Below are 22,935 nucleotides of genomic sequence, written 5' to 3' on the forward strand. Positions count from 1 at the left end.
AATACAGGACTACCTCAAGAAGCAAGAAAAGTTTCCATTCACCTAAAGATGCTATAAAAGAAGCAGCAACTACAGCCTATAGCCAGGAGAAGAAGGAAAGTAAAGATTAGAGCAGAAATAAATGATACAGGCACAAAACAAAGAAAAAACAGTAGAACAGATCAGTGAGACTAAGAGCTGGTTCATTGAAAGAATTAATAAAATTGATAACCCCCTAGCCAAAACTATCAAAAAGGAAAGAGAAAGGACACAAATAAAACCATAATGAATGAGGAGAGATCACAACAGATACCACAGAAATACAAATAATCATAAAAGAATATTATGAGCAACTGTAAATCAACGAATTGGGAAGAAATGGACAAATTCCTAGAAACCTACAAACTACTAAAACTGAATCAGGATGAAACAGAAAATTTGAATAGACTAATAATCAGCAAAGAAATTGAATTAGTAATCAAAAATCTCCCAGCAGTCTAGGAGGAAAGATGGCAGAAGAATAGGGGACCTTCCTTTAATCTGGTGTCTTGAATTCAGCTAGATATCTAAGAAATCATTCTGAAACTGTGAATTCAACCTGAGATCTAAGAAAAGAATTCCACAAGTAGAAAAGTGACCACTTTTTGCAAGCATCACAGAAAGCCTTCAGGGAAGAAAAGCCACAAAGAGCAACCCAAAGGAGCTTACAATGAGTCCGGCCCCCTGGTAAGGGGCGGTACAGCTCCACACAGACAGACACCTGAGAATCAGTGCAACAGGCCTCTCTCAGCAGGAACATCAGGCCAATACCAAGTTGATGGATCACACAGAACTGAAAAAATCCTGCTCTTGGGAAAAACAATATATAGAATTTGAGGGTTTTTTTCCCATGAGTCCTTAGTCTTTCCGTTTAAAATTTTCTTTTTCCTTTTTTCCTTTTGAACTAGTTCATTATTTTACCAATTCCTTATTTTTAAGTCTTTTTTAATTTTCATTTTTACATTTACAATTTAATAGATACATTCTTCATTTGGGGCTTCTTTTGACTGTATTCAATTTAATTTTTTATATGTAAAAGCTTTTCTTTTTTTACAATTTTGGGATTGAGTTTCTTCTAACAAACAGATCAAAATACACCCAGGACCAAGTATATCACCCTGTTTTATCTATCTGTGAAATTATATTCTCTCTCTTTTGTCTTCTTTCTCATTTCTGATGTCTTCAGATTTATCTAGAGTATTTTGCTGGGTTTGTGATTGAAACTTTTTATTTTGTTCTCTCATTAATCTATTCTTCTCTAGAAAAAAGTGACTAGGAGGAGAAATTCACAACAAAAGAAAGAACCAGAGGTTAGACTCTTGCCATTGATTTAATTAATATGGATACAAGTAAAATGTCAGATCTAGAATTCAGAATAAAATTTATAAATATACTGGCTGGGCATAAAACACACTAGAGAATCCCTTAGTGCAGAAATAAAATAACTAAAATCTAATCAGCCCCAAATTAAAAATGCTTTAACTTAAGATGCAGTCTAAAATGGATGCTCCAATGGCTAAAGTAAAAAAGGAAGAAGAGAGAGTCAGTGATATAGAAGAAAAAAATGATTGAAAGGAAGGAACCTGAAGAAAAGAGAAAAACACTTAATAGATCATGAGAGGAAGCTTCAAAAAATCAGCTATACCATGAAGTACAGTGAAACATTAGAATAATAATGTTATAATAATAGAAATATTAGAATAATTGGCGACCCACAAGAAAAAGAAAGAGAGAGATAGAGGGACAGAAGGTATATTTGAGCAAATCATAACAGAACTTCCCTAACCTGGGGAAAGAAACAGGCATTTATATCCAGGAGGCACAGAGAACCCCTCTTGAAGTAAAAACAAACAAACAAACAAACAAAACAAAACCAAAAAAAAAAACAAAAGATCAATACAGTGACATATAATAGTGAGGTTATAAATTTTAGAGATAAAGAGAAAATCGCGGAAGCATCGCAAGACAAGAAGTTCTTAATCTACAAGGGTGGAAACATTAGCCTCACAGCAAACCAATCCATAGAGACCTGGCAGGCCAGAAAGAGATGACAGGATATATTCAGGGTACTAAATGAGAAAAACGTGTAGCCAAAAATACTTGATCCAGAAAAGCTGTCATTCAGAAGGGTAGGAGAGATAAAGAACTTCCAGGACAGACAGAAACTGAAAGAATACGTGACCATCACAACAGCTCTGCAAGATATATTAAGGGGGGCCTTGTAAGCAAAGAGAGAGCCCAAGAGTAACATAGACCAGGAAGAAACAGATATAATCTACAGAAACAATGATTTTATAAGTAATAGAGTGAAACTAAATGCATATCTTTAGTTACTCTGGATGTAAATGGACTAGATGTGCCAATCAAAAGACACAGGGCATCAGATTAGATAAAAAAGCAAGACCTATCCATATGCTATCTACAAGAGACTCATTTTAGCCCCAAAGACACCTCCAGATTGAAAGTTAGGGGGTAGAAAAGCAACTATAATGCCAGTGGACATCAAAATAAAGCTGAGTTAACAATTCTCATATCAGGCAAATTAGATCTTAAACCAAAGACTTTAGAAAGGGATGAAAAGGGACACTATTTCAAACTTCAATGGTCTATCCAACAAGAGGATCTAATGATTATAAATATTTATGTTCCTAACTTGGGAACAGCCAATTATATCAACCAATGAATAACTTGGCAAATTAAAGAAACACATTGATAACAATACAGTAATAGTAGGGGATTTCAACAACCCACTCACAGAAATAGACAGATCATACAAGCAGAAGATCAACAAAGAAACAAGGGACACACTGGACCCAATGGGCTTCACAGTTATATACAGAACATTCCATCCTAGAGTGCCCAATACACAGTCCTCTTGAGTGCACATGGAACATTGTCCAGAATAGATCACATACTGGGTCACAAATCAGATCTCAACCAATACCAGAAGCTTGGGATTATTCCCTGCATATTTTCAGACCACAATGCTTTGAAACTTGAACTCAGTCACAAGAGGAAATTTAGAAGGAACTCAAATACTTGGAGGTTAAAGAGTGTCCTACTAAGAAATGAATGGGTCAACCAGGATATTAAAGAATTTTTTAAAAATTCATGGAAACAAATGAAAATAAAAAACAAACTTTTCAAAACCTTTGGGATGCAGCAAAGGTAGTCCTGAAACTATTATAGCAACCTAAGCCTTTCTCAAAAAACAAGAAAGGTCTCAAACACACAACAAAAACTTACATCTAAAAGATCAGGGGACAGAACAGAAAATGAAGCCTAAACCTAACAAGAGAAAAGAAACAATAAAGATCAGAGCAAAAATCAATGAAGTAGAAATCAAAAGAACAGTAGAACAGACCAATGAAACTAGGAGCTGGTTCTTTGAAAGAATTAATAACATCAATAAACTCTGAGCTAGACTTATCAAAAACAAAAGAGAAAGGACCCAAATTAATACAGTTATGAGTGAAAAAGGAGAGGTCATGACCAACACCAAAAAAATATGAACAATTTTAAGAGCATGTTGTAAGAAATTATATGTCAACAAATTAGGCTATCTGGAAGAAAGGGATACAGTCATAGAAACTTATAAACTATCAAAACTGAAACAGGAAGAATAGGAAACTTAAACAGACCCATAATGAGCAAGGAAATTGAAGCAGTAATCAAAAATCACCCAACAAACCAAAGTCAGGGCCAAATGGCTTCCCATGGGAACTCTACCAAACATTTAAAGGAGAACTAATACCTATTCTTCTGAAGATGTTTCAAAAAATAGAAATGGAAGGAAAAATTCCAAACTTGTTCTACGAGATAAGCATCACCTTGAGCCCAAAACCAATGACCCTATCAAACAGAATTACACTTATCATCTTCCCAGTGAGGTTTTCTATCTCTTTTCATTTCTGCCTTTTATTTCTCTTCTAACTCCCTTTGTTTTGTCTACTTTTTGGACTTTGGCCCCCTCTGAAACTGGTGTACTATTCTTGGCATTGAAATGCAGACAAAGATGAGTATACTCATGGTGGCAGTAGTCACAGTTGAACTGAAAGTTTCTATTTTAATATTCTTGTTGCAACCAAACCAGCATGAGTTCACTCCTTGGTGAATCAGAAGCTGTACTAGGTTGAGTTGTTCTACAAAGTAGACTTTTATTTGCAGTAAATAAGTAGATCATGAGGAATGGTTTCCAAAGCCATGACTCCTCAAGAGAGGGTGAGTAGGTTCCCTTTATTTAGGATTAGGATAGAGAAGTCTTAGGTAGAGAAGTCTTGTCATCCTATGTAAAAATGGGCATAAGGTCACACATGTGCCTTAAGGAAAAGTGTCTATACATATAAATGAGGCTGAGGCTCCCTCGCCTTAAGTGGGGATTTTAGAACTAGAATGAGGTAAAGGTAATTGTAGGTCATTCAGAAGTCACTCCATGGTCCATCTGTGCAGGCATGAGTCAGGCTTACCTCAAAATGTCTGGGTGGTCTCTGCTGGTGGGAAGTTTTGTCAGGGCAGTTGCCGCCACCTGAGGGGTAGTTTTGGGTTTCATTTGCCTGAGTCGAGAAGAAAGTCTCATTTGCCAGAGTCGAGAGGAAAGCCAGAAGGAAGAACTTAGGGGAAAATTTAAGACAAAGTTTAGTGAGTATAAGGAGGTGGGCAGTAAAGGCCAGGCCTTGGGGTCTAGCTGGTGATCTTGTCAGAGACAAAGTTTGGCCATAAATAAAGAAAATTATTTCATATTGTTTATTGTAGAACCACAGGAACTTGGGTGCCAGTGAGATTTGCTATGAAAACTCACCTCTTTCTTTTTCTTCTGTTTCCCTTCTTTCTGTCTTGGTTCCTTTTTTCCCTTCACTCAGTAGGGTGGATATGTTTCATTGCTATATTTGCAATAATTAAAATGTCATTGATCAAAAATGTTCCCTAACATGAGGTTCACTGTGCCACTCAGGTAATTAGTGTTCTGTGAGTTTTCTGTCCTGTTCCCAATGATGACGGAGAGAGGAACATGGTGGACTGCAAAGCAAGAAGTGTATAGTATGTCATTTTGTGGTAATTGACCTTCATTATTTCCTATATTGACCATGGCATTCAAATTCAAAACCTGTGCCAATTGTGTTGCAGTCTTTTATTTGGTTATTTATTTATTTATTTATTTATTTATTTATTTTATGATAGGCACACAGTGAGAGAGAGAGAGAGAGAGAGAGAGAGAGGCAGAGACACAGGCAGAGGGAGAAGCAGGCTCTATGCACTGGGAGCCCGACGTGGGGTTCGATCCCGGGGCTCCAGGATCGCACCCTGGGCCAAAGGCAGGCACTAAACCGCTGCACCACCCAGGGATCCCTATTTGATTTTATTAATCGCAGATTAAATTGATAAAAAAATGGACACTTGTTTTGACAAATACCTTTCCAACTTAACCTACTCTATTATCTCTGTTACTTGTTATGTAGAATGGTTAGGAATACCAATAAAATGGATTAAAGAATTAAAATTGATTGAACACCAGGAGCTTATGTTGATTATGAAATCCTGGGAGTGGTTAGCACTTAACATGGGACCTTTCTGTCCTTCTCTCTTGTTTTCCATGTTGTCTACCAATTGTCCTCCCTGAGGACTGGACAGCTGATTTTCCTTTATATGGACAAATTCAGATTTCAGAGGAATGGGCCATCTAGTTACCATTCCTCAAAATTCTCCCACTGTATTCCATCCCACCACATTCACTTGTACTCCAAGTCCAGAACAGTTCACAGCCACACCTTGACCTTCCTACCAGTAACTACCAATCTGCCTGATGATGTCCTCCTGAATCTTTTACATCAACTCCCCTTACTATTCAATCACAGCTCAACCTTTAGCTCTCTGTTGCTCTACTTTCTTCTGTTGTTCCTCCTGGACCTTTTCTTCCTTCCTTCCCTCTCCATACAGAGGTTTCAAGATGCTTCACTGAAAAAGGAACCCTCATGTGCTATTGGTTAGAATGTAAATTGGCACAGCCACTATGGAAGACAGTATGGAGGTTCTTCAAAAGTTAAAAATAGAACTATAATGTGATTCAATAATTTTACTTCTGGGTAATTTTACTTTTGGGTATTTGTCCAAAGGAAATGAAATTACTTTCTCATGGAGCTATCTGTACCCCTATGTTCATAGCAGTATTATTTATCATAGCCAAGACATGGAAACCACCTAAGTGCCCACTGATGGATGAATGGATAAAGAAAATGTCACACACACACACACAGAGAGAGAGAGGAATGGCTCAGCCATTAAAAAAGGAAATCTTGTCACTTGTGACAACCTGGATTAAATCTGAGGGCATTATGCTAAGTGAAACAAGTTAGACCGAGAAAGACAAACACTATAAGATCTCACTTACATGTGGAATCTAAAAAAAGCCAAACTCATTGAAACAGAGTAGATTGGTGGTTGCAAGGGGCTGGGGAGTAGAAGAAATAAAGGAGATGCTTGTCAAAAGGTATAAACTTCCAGTTATAAGAGAAATAATAACGTCTGGAGACCTAATGCACAACATAGGTAATTAACATATCTAATTAATATTAACTAGTTAATAACACAATATTAAATAATTGAAAGTTGCTAAGAGGATAAGACAATAGATCTTAAATACTGTCACCAAAACAATACCCCCAAAAAAGGTAATTATGTGAGGTAAAGGATGTGCTAACTAACCTTATCATGGTAGCGATTTCACAATATATACATGTATCAAATCATATTGTACACCTTAAAATTACAGTGTTTTGTATCAGTTATATCACAATAAAGTTGGGGGGATGATCCATCTAACCCATTCTATTTTAGCATCTTCAACCTTCATATTTAATTTTTCTTCTGTACCTCTCCCTCCTCAATCCTCCCCATATAGGAGGAGAATCTTCTTTGCATCTCTGACACGTCAGCTGCAGACTTAGCTCCATCTAGGACTTACCTTTATGTTTCCCTCTTGTTTCTGAAGAAGGCAGCTCTTCTTCCAGCAGAGCCAGTGAGGATATGAGGCTCCACCACTCCCTCCTCACATTTCCTTCACCGACAGCCCCCACTTGGGCTTAAGATCCTATCTCTGGATGCTGTAGGAGCTACATAAGAAGGTAGTAAGACAAGAGAAAAATGGGAGGGGGCTGCTACTTTCAATAGGTGATGTTGGGTGATGTAAACCCTCTCTCTAAGGAGGGGGAGATTTGAATAGAGGCTGTGAAGACAGTGAAGGAATGAGCTGCCTAACACTGGAGAAGCACATTTCAGGGAAACCACATTGAAAATGGAAATGCTCAGCAGCAGGAAGATGCTCAGAGACTTGGAAGGATGACAAGGAGGCTGAGGTGGTTGGGGCACAGGCAAGAGGGAGACAGTTCAGTTTTGTATCCCTAGTGATCAGAACTATCCCTGCTCAATAAAGATTGAATGAATGAACAAATGAATGGGACAATGAGTGATTGTAACATATTCTTCTCCTTTGCCTTGCCTCAGGGGGGACCAGATATAAGAGGAGCCCAGGACCCCTGGTGAATCTAGAATCCAGAAATTGTGGTTCTACCTTTCACCAGATAGAAGGGTCTTAGGAATGAATGAATCCCAGGCCATAGCTTCCTGCCGGTTCCACTCAGTGAGAGGTGATGCGGGCCAGCCCTTCCTCTGTCTATGCTGAGTCCTGCTAGGTAGGGGGTTGACCTCTCGCATGACGTGGTGTTTCTCCTTGGCTGTCCATGATTCTTAGGTGCCTTCCTGGCACAGGGAACTGAAGATCTGAAGTCACCACCCGCCGTGGGTTGAAACCCAGAGGTGTTGCTGATTGGTTTGAGTTTGCTTCATGCAGTAAGAGTTTCAACCTGCCTGTGAGCAAGGAGGCTGGCTGGGTTGCCCTGTTCAGCTTTGCCTTTCACACAACTTTCTGACACTAGCCTTCACTCTGCCTCACTGGGATTTCTTTTATGTCACAGATACTGCTTTTTCCTTGCACTAATGACAGGAAGTAGCTAACTTCTTCCTGAGACTGAGAATGCCTGGGGCAGTGAGTTCAAGGCCAGCCCTGTGATGAGCAGGGACCTGGGCAGCCCTGCTGTGTAGTCACAGTGGGAAGAGTGGGCAAAGATGCTCGCGACCAGACAAATCGCACACAGTAGGACCAGAGCACCAGGGTGACTGAGCTTCCTTAGAGGTCCTGGATTCTTGAGAGCAGATCATAGCCTGGGAGAAGGCACAGCCTCAAAGCCTATGGAGAAGGGAGCATTAGAACTGGGTCCTAAATGTGAACCAAATGTGGTGAAGGCAACATAAGAAGAAAATGAGTAGAGAGAAGCAACACACAGAAAGGGTACAAAGTACAAAGCATCTTTGGAGTGTGTGCTGAGAGTGTCACATTAGAAAGAAACTAGAAGTGGGGGGTGGGCAGAAGCAGGAGGACCCAGACAGAAGAGGTCTTGCCAGGTCCCCGCAGAGCACCTGCGAGCTTTGTCTAGGCCTGGGTTTGAGACTCATCTCTGCCTCGTCTTAGCTATGACTTGAGGCATGCCCCTTACCCCACCTAAACCTCAGTTTCCTGATTTGTAAAAGGGGGCATGATAATACTGATTTGAAGATTAAATAAGAAGTTGTGTAGGGGCATGTGGGTGGCTCAACTGGTTAAGCATCTGCCTTCAGCTCAGGTCTTGATCTCAGAGTCCTGAGATAGAGCCCTGCATCAGCAGGGAGCCTGTTTCTCCCTCTCCCTCTGCCAAATGTTTGCCTGCTTATTCTCTCTCTCTCTCTCTCTCTCTCTCTCTATCAAATAAATAAATAAAATCTTTTTCTAAAAAAGAAACTGCTTGAGAAATTACTTGGAGCATGACTGGAATGCACTATTATCATACTTATTATTAATCTTACATTTTTGGTGTGAACTCAGAGACTTTTTACAAAGGTCATCCTCATAACCAGGCTGGGCTGAATAGATTTTCTTCATCTCCTCGGGTGACTCCCAGGCACCAAGCTCTCATCTCAACCTTGTTCTCCATCTTGGCTGGCATTCTTTTTCTTGTCTCGATCCGTCTCCTTTCCTCTTTTCTGTCTCTGAGGTTGTCAGTGTCAGTCTGTCTGCCATTTTGAGTTCTGTCTGGTTGTGACCGGTGTAGGATGCTCAGCTGCCCACCAGCAGACATCCCCGACCAAGACTGGCCTCAGGGCTGGCTAGCTGTCTTGTAAAAGGAAGGTTGCAGAGCTCGTTTGGGTGCTACTTCTGGCTGCTACTCGTAGTCCTCCTCTCCTTCCTCCTTCCTCCTTCCTCCTTCCTCCTTCCTCCTTCTTCCTTCCTCCTTCCTCAGGAGGCTGCCTTTCACTTCCATTTCTTTCTAGGACCTGTGCTAAGGCTTTAGTCATGTGGAACTGGACAGTCCTTCAGCAAATTAACTTGCCATTCAGCTGTTTAAATGTCCTTTCTCAGCAGGACTCTCACAAGTCGTGTAGTTGATGCTCTATGGCTCGGCAAAGCATGTGGGGGTCTCTAGAAGGTGGTTAACCAGAAGATAAATTATTAGACTTGCAAAGGATATTCTTTAGATTTTAAGGATTTAAACCTGGTGAGTCTTCTGAGGAGGGTTCCTTTACCTTAAAATCCTATATCGTGAGAGGATTGCAAAAATGTAAGATTGAGTGGAGGAGAGTTTAAATGAGCTCTGTGGCCTCAGGGGAGATTGACTTGTTCTCTCAGCTTTATGTCTCTGTACACTTTTTACTTGAGAGCACTAGCACACGGAGGACAAGATCCAGGGTGGGTTTAATGGAAGGGGGCCAAGAAAGATATTCGGTTGGCCTTTCTTGCAGATCTTAAGGCAGACAGGAGAAAAGAGCCCTGTAACCTGTTCTGCCTGGGGAAGTGGACTACCCCAGGCAGGTACTTCTTGGAAGCTGTGGTGATGACAAGTGCTCGATTCACGGACTTAAGAGTTTGAGGTTCTGGCTTTCTTTAATATCGACTATTTGGTTGGAAGTAAGGTAATATGAAAAATTACTTTGTACATGGATAGCACACAGACCTCAAGGGCGGAAACTGCAGCTGGGCCTAATCGCTGAAACAAAAGCTAGACTCTTCTTAAGCATGAGCATCCTTTCCATGTCTCTGCTACGATTGCTCGCTTCCATCTTCGCTCCTGGCAGGAGCAATACGTGATATTATAATAGACCTAAGTCCACACACATGCGTTTCTGTGCTATCGCAGAACCACTCAGATTTTAATTTATTCATAACCAAGTTTGTTCTGAAGGGAATTGATGTGGGTCAGTTTTGTGTTTCTCACAGTCCTTTATCCACACTCTCCCATCACACACGACTCTCTGGATTTTGCTGTGGAGCTCAGGCATGTGGCTTATGTCCCCTCGACACGGAAGGCTCATTGAGGCCACATCGACAGTGTTGTCTTTGCCCCTTCCACCGTGCCCAGATTAGGAGTGGGCAAGCTAGACAAACAGGAAGAGGGGTTTCTAGAGCCAGTTCATTGAGGAGTCCTCAAACGTGTGCCAAGTCAAGGGGATTAAAAAATAAAGGTAAAGCTGAGGTCAAAAGCCAATAAATACTAGGTTATGCGTCAGTCTCAGTCACCAGGATCATGGTAAGTGAGTGGTGAAGATGGAGTGGAAGTAGAGAAAGCGAATCAGGAGAATCAAGGTGAGACTAGAATCAAGGGTAGACGAGCTGAACCCCATTCCTTGGCAACCGTTTTATGCTACTAGGGCAAGAGGTCTGCTGAAAGATGCCTCAAGAGACCTCAGCCAGCGTTGGTGAGTCCCTGACCCCTAATGAGTGTTTACCAGATGGGTAGGCTGGAAAAGAATATTCATAGTCTACACTGGACATTTTTGACAAATAGAGCTATTTTTTTCCTACAGTGGCTGGGATTTACTATAAATTTATCTTATTTCTTGAGAGTTTTGGTTTTAAGATTTTATTTATCTGTTTGACAGGGAGAGAGAGTGCACAGAGGGAGTGGCAAGCAGAGGGAGTGGGAGAAGCAGGCTCCCCATGGGGCAGGGAGCTCTACGTAGAACTCAGTCCCACGACCCTGGGATCTTGGCTTGAGACAAAGCTGACACTTACCTGACTGAGCCAACTCGGTGCCCTCATTTTTTGTTTTTTTTTTAATGTAGGCCCCACATGTAGCATGGAGTCCAACATGGGGCTTGAATTCAGAACCCTGAGATCATGAATCAGATGTTCCACCAACTAAGCCACCCAGGTGCCTCTCTTGAGGTGTTTTTAATTCACTTATATTGTTTGTTAAATAATAATAGCAGCTATCTGGGTTATTATGTTATGATAGACTACTTCATCTAACCTCAGCTCTGACTCTTTCTTGGTCTGTGACACTAGACACATTAACTTAATCTTTCAAAGCCTTGATTTCTTTAACTGTAAAATGATGGTGGAATGATTTAATCCATCGGGATACAGAGGAGATCAAGGGAAATAATGGATATGAGCTATTTATCAAAATGCCTGGAATGTTAATTTCCTAACAGATATTAACTATTATTACTGTAAATAAGTCTTTGGGAAGGTGTAATAATTAATTTTATGTGTCAGCCTGACTGGAATAAGGAATGGCCAAAGAGCTGGTAAAACATAATTTCTGGGTGTATCTGTAAAGGTGTTTCTAGAAGAGATTAGCATTTGGCTCAATAGGCTGAATAAAGAAGATTCACCCTCACCAATGTGGGTGGGTATCATCCAATCTGTTGCGGGATAAAAAAAAGGGGGGGGGCAGAGAAAAGGCGAACTCTCAGTTCTTGAGTTTTGATGTTCACCTTCTCCTGCCCTCACACAGTGGTGCTCCACTTTTCAGTTCCTGAGACTCTGGGACTTATATGGGCACCTCCCCACCAGATTCTCAGGCCTTCAGCTTCATTCTGGGGGTTATAAAGCAGCTCCCCTGGGTCCCAGGCATTGGGACTAAATTATTGGATTGTTTGTTTCTTTGCCGTTGAGTTTAAGAAGTTCTTTATAGATCTTGGATACTAGCCCTTTATCTGATAGGTCATTTGCAAGTATCTTCTCCCATTCTGTAGGGTGTCTTGCAGTTTTGTTGACTGTTCCTCTTGCTGTGAAGAAGCTTTTTATCTTGATGAAGTCCCAATAGCTCATTTTGGCGTTTGTTTCCCTTGCCTTCCTGGATGTATCTTGCAAGAAGTTGCTGTGACCAAGTTCGAAAAGGGTGTTGCCTGTGTTCTCCTCTAGGATTTTGATGGATTCTTGTCTCACATTTTGGCCTTTCATCCATTTTGAGACTACATTTCTGTATGATGTAAGAAAATGGTCCAGTTACTTTCTTCTACATGTGACTGTCCAATTTTCCCAAACCATTTCTAGAAGACTGTCATTTTTCAAGTGGATACTCTTTCCTGCTTTGTCAAAGATTAGATTTTCTGCCAGTGCCACACTGTCTGGATGATTACAGCTTTGTAATAAGCTTGAAATCTGGCATTGTGATGCCCCTGGCATTGGTTTCTTTTTCAATATTCCTCTGGCTATTCGGGGTCTTTTCTGGTTAGAATCAATTGTTCTAGCTCTGTGAAATACGTCAATGGTACTTTGATAGAAATTGCATTCAATGTGTAGATTGCTCTGGGCAGCATAGACATCTTCACAGTATTTATTCTTCCAGTCCATGAGCATGGAATGTTTTTCCATTTCTTAGTGTCTTCCTCAATTTCTTTCATGTGTGTTCTGTAGTTTTTAGAGTACAGATCCTTTCCCTTTGATTAGGTTCATTCCTAGGTAGGTTATGGTTTTTGGTGCAACTGTAAATGGGATCAATTCCTTAATTTCTCTTTCTTCTGCCTCATTGTTAGTGTATACAAATGCAACTGTTTCCTGTGCATTGATTTTATACATGGCCACTTTGCAGAATTGCTGTATGAGTTCTAACAATCTTGTGGTGGAGTCTTTTGGATTTTCATCATAAAGTATCATATTATCCGTGAAGAGTGAGAGTTTGACTTCTTTGCCAAGTTAAATGTCTTTTATTCCTTTTTGTTGCCCGATTGCTGAGGCTGGGACTTCTAGGACTATGTTGAATAGCAGTGGTGAGAGTGGACATCCCTGTTTCTGATCTTAGGGGAAAGCTCTCAGTTTTTCCCCATTGAGATGATGTTCGCTGTGGGCTTCTCATAAATAGCTTTTAAGATGCTGAGGAATGTTCCCTCTATCCCTACACCCTGAAGAGTTTTGATCAGGAATGGATGCTGCAGTTTGTCAAATGCTTTCTCTGCATCAATTGAGAGGATCACATGGCTCATGTCCTTTCCTTTATTAATGTTCATTGACTTGCAAATGTCAAACCATCCTTGCAGTCCAAGAATAAATCTCACTTGGTCATGGTGAATAATCCTTTTAATGCACTGTTGGGTCCTACTGGTTAGTACCTTGGTGAGCATTTGGCATCCATGTTCATCAGGGATACTGGTCTGTAATTCTCCTTTTTTGCGGGGGGTCATTTTCTGGTTTGGGGATCAAAGTAATGCTGGCCTCAGAGAACAAGTTTGGATGTTTTCCTCCCATTTCTATTTTTTTGAAACAGCCTCAGAAGATTAGGTTTTAATTCTTACCTAAATGTTTGGTAGAATTCCCATGGGAAACCATTTGGCCCCGGATTCTTGTTTCTTGGGAGATTTTTGATAACTGCTTCAATTTCCTTGCTGGTTATGGGTCTGTTTAAATTTTCTATTTCTTCCTGTTTCAATTATGGTAGTTCATACGTTTCTAGGAATGTATCCATTTCTTTCAGATTGCCTAATCTGTTTGCATATAGTGTTCTTAAAATTGTATATTCTTGGTGTTGGTCCTGATTGCTCCTCTTTCATTCATGATTTTATTAATTTAGGCCCTTCTCTTTCTTTTTGATAAGTCTGGCTGGGGGTTTACTGACAAAAGATGGAATTTTGGAGAGATTGTCCTGGGTCTGTTTTCTGAGATTACAGACAATTCCTATGAATTTTACCTTCAAATGCATATTTTGCAGTATGTACTGGTTTTCATCGGCTACTGGCATGCAGAATTCTCTTTTTCTGATGATTTCACAGTCTTTTTTAGATACTAATGTCTAAACCTGCATTCAATGCACATGCAATTATCCCCAATTATCCTCAACTTCCTTTTGTTATCCCTTATGCAGGATTCACAATAGCTTCTATTTTCAGTTGCAGAACCTTATATATATAACTAATTCATATGCATGCTGAAAGGTCTAGGAAAGAGGCTGATCATTATTTATTTGAGGGAAAGGTGATAAAATATCTTATATTGCTGCTAATTATTGATGCTACAAAAAGACAGTGGTTATAATGGAGACATTATGTCACAAAGACTTTACGTATGATAATGAGCATCTGACATAAACATGATGAGGCACAACCAGCCCTTTGGCCAATAACTAGCCACCTGTGACTCAAGACATCCAACAATATTTTCCTATTGTGGTTTTTATTTCTTTTTTTTATTTCTTTTCTTCTTTTTAAGGATCATACAATCATACATATTCACAGTAGACAATTTGCCACATATAAAATATATAAAGGAGAAAGTAAATCTTCCAATAAATATAGCTATTGTTAATTTTTTTCTTAATCTTTGGAAAAATATGAATATGTATACATATTATTTTTATGAAATTGTTACTCAGTTTTAATTGATAAATTTTTACATTTTATCTGCTCTTTTCAACCTCCACAGCAGCAAGTATTAGACTGTCCCCTCCATGAGGATCCTGGTTTTTTTTCTTTAAGATTTTATTTATTTATTCATGAGAGACACAGAGAGAGAGGCAAAGACACAGGCAGAGGAAGAAACAGGCTTCCCACAAGGAGCTTGATATGGGACTTGATCCCCAATGCCAGGATCACGCCCTGAGCAGAAGGCAGACCCTCAACTGTTGAGCCAGGCATCCCAGGATCCTATCTGTTAAGGAGAAATGTCCTCATTTTTAAATAACAAATGAGATGTATTATCTCCTGGCAGAAAAACAAACACATAGATCAATGGAACAGAATAGGGAACCCAGAAATGGACCCTCAAATCTATGGTCAAATAATATTCGATAAAGAAGGAAAGACTATCCACTGGAAAAAGGACAGTCTCTTCCATAAATGGTGCTGGGAAAATTGGACAGCCACGTGCAGAAGAATGAAACTAGACCATTCTCTGACACCAGACACAAAGATAAACTCAAAATGGAAGAAAGATCTATATGTGAGACAAGAATCCATCAGAATCCTAGAGCAGAACACAGGCAACACCCTTTTTGAACTTGACCACAGCAACTTCTTGCAAGATACATACATGAAGGCAAGGGAAACAAACGCAAAAATGAACTATTGGGACTTCATCAGGATACAAAGCTTCTGCACAGCAAAAGAAACAGTCAATAAAACTATAAGACAACCTACAGAATGGGAGAAGGTACTTGCAAATGACCTATCAGATAAAGGGCTAGTATCCAAGATCTATAAAGAACTTATTAAACTCAACAGCAAAGAAACAAGCAATCCAATCATGAAATGGCCAAAAGGCATGAACAGAAATTTCACCAAAGAAAACCTAGACATGGCCAACAAGCACATGAGAAAATGCTCCGCATCACTGGCCACCAGGGAAATACAAATCAAAACCACAATGAGATACCACCTCACACCAGTGAGAATGGGGAAATGGATTTACCCCAAAGAATCAGATGCAGTGAAATGCTGGGACACCTGTACCCCAATGTTCACAGCAGCAATGTCCACAATAGCCACACTGTGGAAGGAGCCTCGATGTCCATCAACAGATGATGGATAAAGAAGACGTATACAATGGAATATGTATACAATGGAATATTCCTCAGCCATTAGAAACTACGAATCCCACCATTTGCTTCGATATGGATGGAACTGGAGGGTATTATGCTGAGTGAAGTAACTTGGAGAAGGACAATTATTACATGGTTTCACTCATATGAAGAATATAAAAATAGTGAAAGAGAATAAAGGGGAAAGGAGAGAAAATGAGTGGGAAAAATCAGAGAGGGTGAGAGACCATGAGAGATTCCTAACTCTGGGAAACAAACAAATGATGATGGAAGGGGAGGTGGGTGGGGGGTTGGGGTGACTGGGTGATGGGCACTGAGGGGGGCACTTGATGGGATGAGCACTGTGTTATGCTATATGCTGGCAAATCAAACTCCAATTAAAAAAATACACACAAAAAAAGTGATGTATTATCTTATGGCCTTAATAAGGTTAAGAAAGACATTGCTGTGATTTTGAATCACACGCCTCAGAGATTTATAGAGGATCTCAAATAGCATTTCTTAGCTGAACAAACATGATATTTATTGATAAGGTTTAGATACCATAATTTTTTTTCAAATATATATTATTTATTTATTTATTCATAAGAGGCACACACAGAGAGAGGCAGAGATACAGGCAGAGGGAGAAGCAGGCTCCCTGCAGGGAGCCCGATGTGGGACTTGATCCCAGAACCCTGGGATCATGACTTGAGGCGAAGGCAGATGCTCAGTCACTGAGCCACCCAGGGGCCCCAACCATAATTTTTTAAAAGAGCTAAACTGAGGTGAAAACAACTTGACCACTAAAAGTCTGACTACTCATAATGATTTTTCCTTGCTTTAGGCAACAGAAATAATTCAGCACTGTGCATATATTTAAAAACCACATCAGGGCAGCCCGGGTGGCTCAGTGGTTTAGCGCTGCCTTCAGCCCAGGGCGTGACCCCGGGGTCCCAGGATCAAGTCCCAGGTCAGGCTCCCTGTGTGGAGCCTGCTTCTCCCTCTGCCTGTGTCTCTGCCTCTCTCTCTCTCTCTCTCTCTCTCTCTCTCTCTCTCTCTCTGTCTCTCGTGCATAAATAAATAAAATCTCTTTTAAAAATAAAAAATAAAAATCAAACTGCACTTCAGTGAAAAATCTCTTTAGTTTCCAGGTCCAATTTTCATTGGAATATCCACTACAATCTGCTACAACCACAAAACACTTTAATGATATTTCTGATCATCTATAGTTTGAATTATTCCTTTTAATCTGTAGAAATAAAGAATCAGAAGAAAATCAGCTGGGATTGGAATCTGATTATTTCCCGGCATATAAATGCATTTGTGAAATATTAAAATCATACTGTTTCTTATGCTGAGATAAAATAATACCTTTAAGAGGTTGCTGTGTAAATTAAATTTTCTGATGAATATATTTTAATTCTACAGTGAGCATGTGTAACCAGTGTTTGTATGTGATCTACATTAATGAGAAAGTTTTGCTGAGAAGCAGGGCATCAAGAGACAAGATTTATTTAAGAAGATTAATGGGAAAAAAAAGTGATCAAATTTCGTGATTTTACCTAGCTTAAAATTAAGAGTTCATGATAGTCTCCTGTGAAAGTTCATGGCTGAAATCTGCTAACTGGAGTGAGGGGAACCAGGATGGTGAGCACAGAAGGCAGTGAAGGTTTCAGCAAGGGATAAAATAATACATGAATAACATGGAAATGGGCAGCAATACTTGCCTTGTTATGAACTAACTAAAGGCTATAAATGATTATCTGAGATAAAAATTATACCAGTGATTCTACTAAAGATCACATAGAAAACATAATTTCTACTCTTAAACTTCTCCTCTTCCGAAATCTAAGACTATATTAACACATATGGAATATTTTGGAAATACACATCATAACTTTTATTCCTCATTATTTTGAACTTTTAAATGACATTTAATCTAATAAAGAGGAGGAGCATTCCCTTGTGGATTTACCTTGTCTTCTGATTCATTTGGAGTTTGAAGATGTGTTTCCCATTTATTTCACTTATATAATGTATCTAATAGGAATGCCAAATCTTCCTTTATTACTATGAACATGGCTCCCTGGCTCTGGCTCACACCATAAAATTTCTGAGTAGCCCCCAAACCTCAGGCTTGCAGCCATGCTGACCACTGAGATGAATGAACACCTATCTCTCTGGTGTAATCCAGATTGCCCGAACTTGGGAGATATCTTTTCCCCTTCCTGTCTGCCTTCCTCAAAAACTGGAATTCCTACCAGGTGTCAAGAATCTACTTAATGCTGGGAATATGTTGGGAATTAAGTGGCATGAGGGATATAGTTATTTATAAATAACTGTAGAATTGTAATATTGTGATTTATAACAAGAAATATATAATATATATGTGGTTTTCCCCCTCAGTCCCTGACACAGAACTTCTAAAACCCTTGCAAATTCCCAAATGATAATTGGACTACACGCATCTTGCTTTCTTTTCTTTCTTTTTTTTTAAAGATTTATTTATTCATGAGAGACACAGAGAGAGAGAGAGAGGAGCAGAGACACAGGCAGAAGGAGATGCAGGCTCCCCGCAGGAAGCCCAATGGGGGACTTGATCCTGAATCCCAGATCACGCCCACCCTGAACCAAAGGCAGACACCTAACTGCTGAGCCATCCAAGCATCCCAAGCATCTTGTTTTCTAATGAGAAGACTCTGGATAGGCTTCTAGATGGCTCCCAGGTGGAGGATATTCACCAGAAGGACAAAAACATGATTAGAAGCTTGGAAATTTCAGTCCCACTCCAACCTCCAGAGAGAGGAAGGGAGCTGGAAATGGAGTTAGTGATTGATCATGCTTATGTGAGGAAGCCTTCATAAAATCTCCATAGTATGGAGTCAGAGTTTCCAGGTTGGTGAACACACCCATATACCAGGAGGATGATGCACCCCAACTCCATGGGGCCAGAAGCTCCCTCTCAGGAGACTCTCAGACCTCACTCTACATATGTCTTCTTCTGGCCGTTCACCTGTATCCTTTGCCATATCCGTTATTATATGTAAGTTGGTAAACATAAGTGTTTCCCTGAGTTCTGTAAGCTGCTTTAGCAAATCAACAGACCTCAAGAGAAGAGTAATGGGGACCCCAGATTTGCAGCCAAGTGGGCAGAAGTTGTAGGTAACCTGGGGACATACTGCTTGCAGGTGGCATCTGAAGTACGAGACAGTTTCCTGAAACTGAACCCTTAACCTGTGGAATTTGAAGCTATCCCCAGGCAGACGGTGTCAGAGTTGAGTTAAATTGTGAAATAATTGTGAAATAACCAGCTGAAGTCACAGAGAATTGCTTGGTAGGGGAAAGCCCCAAACATTTGGTGTCAGAAGTGTTGTTAAGTGTGGTAGTAGATGAGCATAAAGAAGACAGGAAGGAGGAGGAGAGACTGTTTTTCTGTTTATGAGGATTGTGTGAAAAAAATGCTTTTCAAAAGCTACAAGAATTTTGAGAGTAGACAGCGACAGTTCCTCAGATCTGTTCATGTTGGTGTTAAAAAAAATGGGCATTTGGAAATTATTTCTAAGGTACTCAACTCCACTCAATATAGAAACTAGACTAGTTCTAATTAGTCCTTCCAGATATTTTCACAAGGTCACTCCATCCCTTTTTTGATGGTTGCAAAAATCCCATACTTTATAGGAAAACTCAAAACAGAAAGAATTGTCTTGCAATTACATCTCTGCTACATTTTTGCAGCTAAACATTATAATGAATGTATCTAAAACATGGTATGTTCTAGATCAATATGGCCTCCTCAAGGTCTGCATTGGCCCACACCCACCTTCAGCTTCTGTGGGCCCACACTGCACAAGACATCTTGCCTTCCAAGCACTGTCTCAGTATTGGTGAAAAAGCAGCTTTATTAGGTATTTCAAATAACAACAGAAAATTAATCTCTTCAGCAAATGTCTTTCTTTTTTTAAAATATTTTATTTATTTATCTATGCATGAGAGATGCAGAGAAAGAGGCAGAGACACAGGCAGGGGGAGAAGCAGGCTCCATGCAGGGAGTTCAATGTGGAACTCGATTCCAGGATCACAACCTGAGCTGAAGGCAGATGCTCAACCACTGAGCCACCCAGGTGTCACAAGTGTGTTTCTTTTAAATATATTTTGTAACAAATTAAGTGTTTAATGTTTTCTGCTTAAACAATATGTCATAATAAGATTTTCTAGCAATAATTAATGAAGTTTTTCAATAATAAAAATAGTAGAGATATGTCAAATATAATTTTTCTTACATGTCTACCATACAAAAATGGGAAAAGTGAAATAAAGTTAAGACAGAAGAAAAGCCATACATTTATCACTCAGAGGTAAATAGTAAAACTATCTTTCCATTTATTCTATTTTTATATAAGACTATATTCACATGTATATTAAAATAAACATAGGGTGGCATATACAGTCTTAAAATACATATTTACTATTTGCAATACTGGGAACTTATTCCTCTGCAACACCGTTCTAATGGCTTTATAGCATGCCATGTTTTAGCATTTATTAACCAATCCCCTTGTTGTTGTTGACATGCTTTGTTTCTCATTATTCACTAGCAGTATACCCAGGGACTCAATTGCAAAAGAAATTTGGTACTGTTGTGGCTTTCTGCGGAAGAAAAATGGACTGAAAACAGTTTTCATAGAATTAAAGAAGTAGGCCCAGTTTTAATTGGATAAATAAAATGAATGAATAAAACAAACATTTCAGCAGTTTGTCAAGAGCTCTGGTGACAGAAAATAACATGAGGTTTTCATTTTGGTCCAAAACCCCGGGATATTGTCATAATTTAGTTAAGCGCTATACAAAAGTTTAGAATAATAATATCATTATATCATTTAAAAGCATGTATTGTATGTATCACATACTAATATATGTAATACTAATATAATCAATATTTATAAATACTATGGACACTTGTTATAAAGCCTTTTTATTGACATATTTTTATTGAAGTACAATTAGTATCCAATATTCTATTAGTTTGAGATGTACAACATATTGATTCAACATTATTCAGTGCTCACCATGATAAGTGCAGTCACCATACAATATGATCGTAAAATTATTGACTATATTTCCAATACTATGCCTTTCATCTCTGTGACTTATTTATTTTATAACTGGAAGTTTGTACCTCTTACTTCCCTTTATCTATTTCACCCCCCGCCCCCACTTACCTTCCCTCTGACAACCAACAGTTTGCTCTCTTTTATTTTTTTTTTTTTGCTCTCTTTTATATTTGAGTTTGTTTTTGTTGTTGTTTTTGTTTGTTTCTTTGTTCATTTGCTTTGTTCTTTTAGATTCCACATAGAAGTGAAATCACGTGGTATTTGTCTTTCACTGTGGATCTACAATCTTTATGTTCTTCAGAATATACGACCTTCATGATTTTTAAATTTTAAATCTCTTAGATTCAGTCCTGAAAAGATACACAAACAATAAGGAAACAAACATTTATTTCAAGCATTTACTTGAATTATTCCAAGCACACAGTTGGTAGCTGATTTACTGGACAGCTTACTATATGCCTACATTTGACTCTGTAATGTAAACTATTATATCAAGTTTCCACGTGCATCTATTTGCAAAGAACACTCTCTTAAATAATTAATTTTATTATCATAATTAAATAAAGGCAAACAAATCTATCACTATTTCGTGTGAGAAGAAACAAAACATTAGCTGTTCAACTTTCCCTAGATAGAATAAAAACGTTTTGACAAAAGACAATACCAACCGCACAAACCCAATAGCAAAAGTAAGACAGTAATGATCAAAACCTAGGAAGATAAACATAAAATAGTTTTCTCAAGTGTTCTTTTAAAAAAATGTTATTGTGCAGATGTTTTCAATAATCACTGGAGACTTTTTTTCTCTAAACATTTAGCAATAAACTTATTTCTAACGTGGCTTTATAGTTTTATATTAAATAAATCCACCATATATGCTAATAATTTCCCTAATAAGGACTCATTTAACAACTGGGATCTGAAGCATTGAGTAATAATGAAATTGTCCCTTCTTAATTGTGTTTGTGCTTCAGAGTGACATGCTCAGAGGCCCCGTTCCAAGGGAGAAATCAGAAGCAATTTCCTATAATCATGCTTTATTGAGATGAATAGCTGAAAAGAATGGACACAGTCAAGCATTTCCTAACATTTACTGACTGTGCAACTATCATGCTTTCCTGTCAGAAAAATCTGAGTTCTGATAAAGGAGTGTAATAATAAATTTTTAGAATACTTTTACAGTTCAAAATGCCTCCAAAGCCAATTACACACATGTGAAGATTCCTGATAAAATTTTATGGTCACAGAAGATAAGAATCTTGTCTTATAGCCTTACAAGTACATCTACATAAAAATATATAAAGTGGAAATCACTTTTATTTTATTTTTTAATTTAAATTCAATTTGCCAACATATAGGGCATCATTAGTTTCAGATGCAGTGTTCGATAATTTATAAGTTACTTATAAAATCAGTGCTCATCACATCACAGGTCCTTCTTAATGCCCACAACCCAATTAACCCAACAAGTCACCCCCTGGCCCGTCAGCAACCCCATTTGTTTCCCATAGTTGAGAGACTCTCATGGTTTCACTCTCTCTCTCTGATGACTTCCCATTCAGTTTTCCTTCCTTTCCCCTATGATCCTCAGTGCTGTTTCTTATATTCCACTTGAGTGAAACCGTGTGATAATTGTCTTTCTCTGAGTGAATTATTTCAATAAACATAATACCCTCCAGTCGCATCCGTGTTGATGTAAATGGTGGGAATTCATCCTTTCTGGTGGCTGAGTAATATCCCATTGTATGCATATACCATACCTTCTTTATCCATTCGTCTGTCACCAGACATCTTGGCTCTTTTGTTTCCACGGTTTGGCTACTGTGGACATTGCTGCTATAAACATTGGTGCACATGCCCATTCAGATCACTACATTTGTATTTTTGGGGTAAATACTTAGTAGTTCAATTGCTGGGTCATAAGGTAGCTCTATTTTTAACTTCTTGAGGAATCTCTGTACTGTTTATCGAGTGGCTGCACCAGC

The sequence above is a fragment of the Vulpes lagopus genome, chromosome 24, assembly GCF_018345385.1.
Source record: "Vulpes lagopus strain Blue_001 chromosome 24, ASM1834538v1, whole genome shotgun sequence".
NCBI classification, from domain to species: domain Eukaryota; kingdom Metazoa; phylum Chordata; class Mammalia; order Carnivora; family Canidae; genus Vulpes; species Vulpes lagopus.